Source organism: Benincasa hispida, chromosome 5, assembly GCF_027475165.1.
Source record: "Benincasa hispida cultivar pf3 chromosome 5, pf3_genome.v1.1, whole genome shotgun sequence".
Classification (NCBI taxonomy): Eukaryota; Viridiplantae; Streptophyta; class Magnoliopsida; order Cucurbitales; family Cucurbitaceae; genus Benincasa; species Benincasa hispida.
Window position 1 is genome coordinate 7,226,867 of NC_143482.1, and position 7,867 is coordinate 7,234,733.

The following is a 7,867-nucleotide window of genomic DNA, read 5'->3' on the forward strand; positions in this document are numbered from 1 at the left end:
ATGCACATCGCATGTGTGAGTCTTCGGGTTCACACCTTATGCCTATGTTATGGTGTTCCCTTGGGGTTACCACTTATGCCTATGACTGTGTCCCTCCAAGTCACTACCTATAAAAGCATGCCTTCGGGTTCATCCCTTATGTTTATGTCTATGCCTATACCTACGACGTGTATTGTGCACTTGAGTCCCAATAAGAAGGCTAACAGTTCACCTAGTGGGCCCAGTAATGAGTTGCTTACTGGGTATATTTATATACTCATCCTTTTCCTTTTATATTTTCAGGTAAAGGTAAAGATAGATTGAAAAATGACATGAGGGGTCCATGACCCGACCATTTGGACATGTTACCGCTTCCGCACTTAGGTTCATTTGATAGGTTTTTATTTAGGATTCTAGCATTTTAAAATTTATGATTTTTTTTCTTTCTATTTATTCATTTTTTAATTTATTTAATTGCTATTTATTCTAAATTTGGGTTAAGGGTAACCCAAACAGTGTTTTTCAGGATTTAATACTTGAGCTTTATTTAATGAAATAAAAGTTTGATTTCTTTTATTTAATATTTTTTTCTTTCCCCGAGAAATTTATTGTCAAGCTTGTGCAAGTACATAATAGTGTCCTAGAAACATAATAGAAATTTGGGACGTTACAGTTGGTATCAGAGTCTAAGTTTTAGGTTATGTAGACTGACTTACATCATGAGTCCAAAATGTCCCTTATGGCCCACAAACAGATCTTTCGTCATTGTCAGGTATGTCCCTTAAAAGAAAGTTCTCAAGGAATTTATGCATGAAACTTTACGTGAATTATAATAGTAACTGGCGAGATTTCTTGTAAGAGTTTTGTTAAAGTATCTCCGTGTGGTTATCAAGTTATGGCACTGCAAACTAAAGGAAGGGGTAGTCGAGGTAAGAATGTTATTGGGGAGCAGGACCCTAATCTATAAGGCCTTGAGGTGCAAAGCTCAGAGACGCAAGATTCGCTGCCTCTTGACCCTTTTGGGTCAATCTAGCAAAAGGATAGAATAAGAAGCGGGCCTCAAAATTCAACCGTGCCCCCGTCAGAATTGTCACCCTCAGAGATTCCCTCGAGTACACTACCATGGCTACAAAAATTGGGAATGTCTTCATGAAGGTTGTGGTAGGGAAACTAAGGAACATCGTGGCCGAGTAGCTAGCTCAGCACACGCAGTCACAGCAGTCGCCACCCCTGCCGACCCTGACACCACAAGTTCAGAACCAAGACAAGGTACCGAATCAGGCTATGGCGGACCCTTCCCTGGAGGCCAGATATCTACGAAACTTCAAGAAGTATGATCTTCTGATGTTTAACAGGTCCCTAAAAGACCCTACTAAAGCAAAGTTGTGGTTGTCTTCTGTGGAAGGGATTTTTCAGTATATGAAGTGCCCAGAAGAGCAGAAATTGCGGTGTGCTGCCTTTTTTCTGGTCAATAATGCCAAGTGCTGGTGGCGCTTAGCTGAAAGAATGATATAAGCTAATGGGGGCCAAGTAACGTGGGACCAATTCAAAGAGCGGTTCTACGAGAAGTACTTCTCTACCCACATGAGGTACAACAAGCAGACCGAGTTTATGAACCTGAAGTAGGGGACCATAATAGTAGAAGAGTACGAGAAGTTTGATAGACTATCTTACTTCGCACCTGACCTGGTGTCCACTGAAGAAGAAGGTTGAAAGATTTGTTCAGGGGCTCTGAGATAGGGTGCGAGATATTGTGCAAGCATTTGAGCCTACCACCTATATAGCAACTGAAGAAAATCGGATTCACAATTTCCATGAGCAGCGGAACAAGACTATTCCAACTTACAATCATGAATTAACATATATTTACAGTCGACTTGAAAACAAACGGTTATACAATTACAATGCAGAAATTAAAGCATGAACAAATACCAAATGTACAATGGGAAACTCTACACACATATGCAGAAGCATCTCCACGCTCCGATGCACACTCTGATCGAACAATAGCGACCACGAACACTCGATCTACACGACAGTAACACTGCACGAACATAGCACGAACACTTCGCACTCGTCCTCAATGATTTCCTCAGCCACGATCTCCTCCACAACATGAACGAACACCGCGTTCGTCCTCAGTGACACGAACGGCCTCCAGAAAACCTTGACGGTGTCGAGTTAAGTCTAACACCACCAACAAGGCGACCTTGGTATTTTCAGTGTGAGAATTCAGAGGGTGGGCTCTATTCAGACCTGGTATGAGGCAGACGAACGGAGGAAAGAACGATCGCGTACATGACTGGGCAAGTGGGAGAAGGCGGAGACCTATTGTATAGGTCGATGCCCAATCGTTTAGATAAGGCTATGCGATTGTCTAGCAAAAGCATGCGATTATTTAGCTCTATCGTTTAGCTCGATCTGTCGCGTACAAACACTACACGATCGTTTACTTGGGCCAGTGATTGTTTAGTAAAGCTATACAATCCTTTAGTAAACACTTCACGATCGTTTAGCTCGCCCAGCCGTCGTTTAGTAAATCTGTATTTACTTGACGATCTCGTGAGTTTCTTTTTCGTCGGAGAGAAAACTGAAAATCTTTTTCAAACTTTTGTTAGAACTTCTTTTTCAAAATAGGAAACCACTTTCTTTTTAAACTCACGGTTACCATGATCCAATAACCACCCACTACTTTGGTTATTTAAAAGAAAAAGAATTAATTATCCAATAATTAATATTATTATAAATATAAATGATAACCAATTTATCATACTATATTTATAACCTATAGTTTTAATATTTCATCTCATGAAACATATAAACCATAGTTCTTTTTCTATTCCATGGTACTCAATATAAATCTCATTTATATCAATCCTCCACTAGATGTATCTCATACATCACACCGATTATATCATATATAATCAAAATACCTCTTGTCAATTTAAACATTTCAAATCAATACCAAGAACAGATCTTCAATAGAATCCAAGCTACCAAGGGGACCTCATGGACCTGTAACTCCGAAGCTCCAACAGTACGTGAATAACTGACCAAACTCTTTAGTCATGGGATCCACCATCTGTTAACTGGCAGGCACTTTACTAAAGACCGACAGTTGAACTCTCCTTACTATAGATATATTATATGTCCATCTTAACCAATCAACAGTGCGACAACCCTTCAAAGATCGCTCGTAAGTACAGTTGGGTCAATAACCGTTATGCCCCTGTAGTTACATCTGTCTCCTTAAGTACCATTGATCCATCTAATGAATATAAATCATAGTTCTACTATGACTGAGTCTTCTCTTCCAAAGAGAAGTTGTGGCCACTATATTCAAGCCCCGAAATCATTCTTTAAGGGAGCAATCTCTCTATTTATCTCTGCTTCGGGAAAGGAGTGATTTCTATCTTGTGGATTGAGTTCCCAGCTCCCAAATCAGACAAGTCCCCAAAAAGGTAGGCATGTTGAGTTGGCAATTTGACCACTCTCACCCATACTAATCAAAGGACCGCCCTCAAAGACAGGAGTTCACAAAACACTTAGGATTGAGGTCGTGTCACCTATGGTTGTTTAGGTGAGATGCAAGTCTCTAGTATCAACGGTGTTATATACAGAGTCTAGTCATCTCGTGGTCTAGGTCTTATACAAACTCTTTGTATAGGACACCCCTACTCCACGTCTCCACACGAATGGTAAGGATCTACCATCTGTAGTAGTTTACAACACTTGCAAACCTCTACAAAGCGGGTCATATCCGTAGTGTCACCAAGATCAAGTATCCCACCTTAATCCTTATACTACAGACCGATTTAGATTATCACTTAAGGCATGATCCACATGTATATCATATATACATGCTTAAGTTCACATAAGATAACCAAGGAGCTTTGTTTATTGGATATGAGTAAATGCCAGAATTAAATAACACTTATTTTATTCATTGAACAATGTTTATCTTTACAAAACAACAAGACTCCGAGAGAATTAGGATACCAATCCCAATAGCAACGTTCCAAGCGGCAACACGATTGGGCTGCCCCTTGGGGCTAGAGTTCCTGAAGTCCTTAACGGCAAAACCTACATCAAGATAGAAGAGGAAAACTGAGCAGAGCACTAGAGCCTCCATAGAAGGTTTAGAACACAGACAGATCGCTAGAGTGCATCAAGCACTAAGTTACTAATTTAAGAGGGGTCTTGAGGGATAGGTTTGTGTGCAAGTCGTCTGGAAAGCATCATTGAGGACATTATCTAATTGGTACAGGGACTTGCTTCAAGTGTAAGCAGGCAGGGCATGCGGCCGACCAATACCCTAGAAATGGTTTTGGAAGTACGGGGGCTTGGCTCCCGAATTCACACTAGGGAAGTTCAATTCGATAGAAACAACACGGTCATGTTTATGCCACCAACCATCGAGAGGCTAAGCATTCTGGAATAGTAGTGATAGGTACACTCCCAATCTTGGGGCACTATGCTTTGGTGTTATTTGACTCTGGATCATCTTATTCTTTCATTTCGTCATTATTTGTAAAGCATGTTATGCTAGCTCTAGAGCCTTTGAATTATGTTTTATCAGTGTCTACTCCGTCAGAAGAAGTTATGATAGCAAAGGAAAAGATAAAAGCATGATAGTTAGCATAGGGAACCGTACCCTTGATGTAACTTTAATAATGTTGAACATGCGTGCCTTTGATATGATTCTAGGCATGGATTAATTGGCTGCCAGTCATGTCAGCAAAGATTGTTCCTATAAGTACATCCTATGGAAGCTAGTTTTAAGTTCAAAGTGTTTGGATTGGTGTCTTAATTCTCTCGGAGTCTCGTAGTTTGTAATATATAAACATTGTTATGAATAAAATAAGAGTTATTTTATTTGGCATTTACTCATATCCAATAAACAAAGTTCCATGGTTATTGTATGTAAACTTAAGCATGTACATGAGATATACAAGTGGATCATGACTTAACCTAAATAGGTCTGTATTTTAAGAATTAAGGAGGGATACATGATCCTGGTGAAACTACAAATACAATTCGCTTTGTAGAGGTTTGCAAGTGTTGTGAACTACTACAGATAGTAGGTCCTGACCATTCATGTGGAGACATGCGAGCGAGGGTGTCCTATACAAAGAGTTTGTATAAGACCAGATCACGAGATGATTCGTTTCTGTATATAATACCATTGATACTGGAGACTTACATCTCATCTAAACAACCATAGGTGATATGACCTCAATCCTGAGTGTTTTGATAACTCCTGACTTTGAGGACGGTCCTTTGATTAGTATGGATGAGCGTGGTCAAATTGCCAACTCAACATACCTACTTTTTTGGGGACTTATCTGATTTGGGAGCTGGGAATTCAGTTACACAAGATATAATTCACTCTTTCCCCGAAGTAGAGGTAAGTAGATAGATTGCTCCCTTAAGGACTGATTTCGAGGCTTGAACATAGTGGCCACAACTTCTATTTGGAAGAAAGGACTTAGTCATAGTAGGACTATGACTTATGTTCATTAGAGGGATCAGTGGTACTTAAGAATTTAGATGTAACTACAGAGGCAAAATGGTTATTGGCCTAGTTATACTTATGAGCGATCTGTGAAGGGTTATCGTACTGTTGATTGGTTGATATGGACACATAATATATCTGTAGTAAGGAGAGTTTAGCTGTCGGTCTTTAGTGGAGTGTTTGGTAGTAAACAGATGGTGGATCCCATCACTAAAGAGTTTAGTCAGTTATTCACATACCATTGGTGCTTCGAGCTACAGGTTCATAAGGTCCCCTTGATAGCTAAATGGATTCAAGTTGAGAATCAGTTCTTGGTGTTGATTTGAAATGTTCAAATTGACAAGAGGTAATTCAATTATATATAATATGATCGGTGTGATGTATGAGATACATAAAGTGAAGGATTAATGTAAATGAGATTTGTTAGGATTGGTGTCTTAATTCTCCCGGGGTCTCGTTGTTTTGTAAAGATACACATTGTTCAATGGATAAAATAAATGTTATTTAATTCCGGTATTTACTCATATCCAATAAACAAAGCTCCTTAGTTGTCTTATGTGAACTTAAGCATGTATATGTGATATACAAGTAGATCATGTCTTAACTAATAACCTAAATAGGTATGTAGTATAAGGATTAAGGTAGGATACCTGATCCTGGTGACACTACGGATACGACCCACTTTGTAGAGGTTTGCAAGTGTTGTAAACTACTACAGATGGTAGATCCTGACCATTCATGTGGAGACATGGAGAAAAGGTGTCCTATACAAAGAGTTTGTATAAAATCTAGACCACGAGATGACTAGACTCTATATATAACGTCATTGATATTAGAGACTTTCATCTCACCTAAACGACCATAGGTGATACGACCTCAATCCCGAATGTTTTGGGAACTCTGCCTTTGAGGGTTGTCCTTTGATTAGTATGGGTGAGAGTGGCCAGATTTCCAACTCAACATGCCTATCTTTTTTGGGGACTTGTCTGATCTGGGAGCTGGGAACTCAATCCACAAGATGGAGTTCACTCATTTCCCAAAGCAGGGATAAATAGAGAGATTGCTCCTTTAAGGGCTGATTCGGGGGCTTGAACATAATGGCCACAACTTCTCTTTGGAAGAGAAGACTCGGTCATAGTAGGACTATGATTTATGTTCATTAGAGGGATCAGTGGTACTTAAGGAAACAGATGTAACTACAGGGGTATAACGGTTATTGGCCCAGCTGTACTTACGAGCGATCTGTGAAGGATTGTCGCACTACTGATTGGTTAAGATGGACACATAATATATCTGTAGTAAGGAGAGTTCAACGGTCGATCTTTAATGGAGTGCTTGGTAGTTAACGGATGGTGGATCCATCACTAAAGAGTTTAGTTAGTTATTTAGGTATCGTTGGAGTTTCGAGCTACAGGTTCATGAGGTCCCCTTGGTAGCTCAATGGATTCAGCTGAGGATCAGTTATTGGTGTTCATTTGAAATGTTTAAATTGACAAGAGGTATTTTGATTATATATGATATAATCGGTATGATGTATAAGATACATCTAGTGGAGGATTGATGTAAATAAGATTTACATTAAGTACCATGGAATAGAAAAAGAACTATGGTTTATATGTTTCATGAGATGAAATATTAAAACTATATGTTATAAATATAGTATGATAAGTTGGTTATCATTTATGTTTATAATGATAAGTGGGTGGTTATTGGATCATGGTAACCGTGAGTTTAAAAGAAATTTAGTTTTGCTATTTTGAAAAAGAGGTTTTACAAAAGATTGAAAAAGTTTTTGAGTTTTCTCTCATGCAAAAGAACTCATGTAGTCGTCAAGTAAATTCGGATTTACTAAACGACGAATGGGCGAGCTAAACGATCGTGTAGTGGCAAGCTAAACGATCGTGCAGTATTTACTAAACGATCGCATAGCTTTGCTAGACAATCGTTGGCCCAAGGTAAACGATCGTGTAGAGTCTGTAGGCGACAGACCAAGTTAAACGATAAAGCTAAACGATCGCATAGCTTTTGCAAGACGATCACATAGCTTTTTCTAAACGACTGGGCATCGACCTATACGATAGGTCTCAGCCATCTCCCACTTGCCCAGTCATATACGCGATCATTGTTTCCTCTGTTCGTCTGCCTCACACCAAGTCCAAACAGAGCCCACCCTCTGGATTCTCACACCAAGAATACCAAGGTTGCCTTGTTCGTGGTGTCAGACTCAACTCAACACCGTCGAGGTTTTCTGGAGGCCGTTCGTGGTGCTGTGGAGGTCGTTCGTGTTGCAGAGGAGTTCATGACCGAGGAGATCATTGAGGATGAGCACGAAGTGTTCATGCTGTATTCGTACAGTGTTGCGGTTGTGTAGAT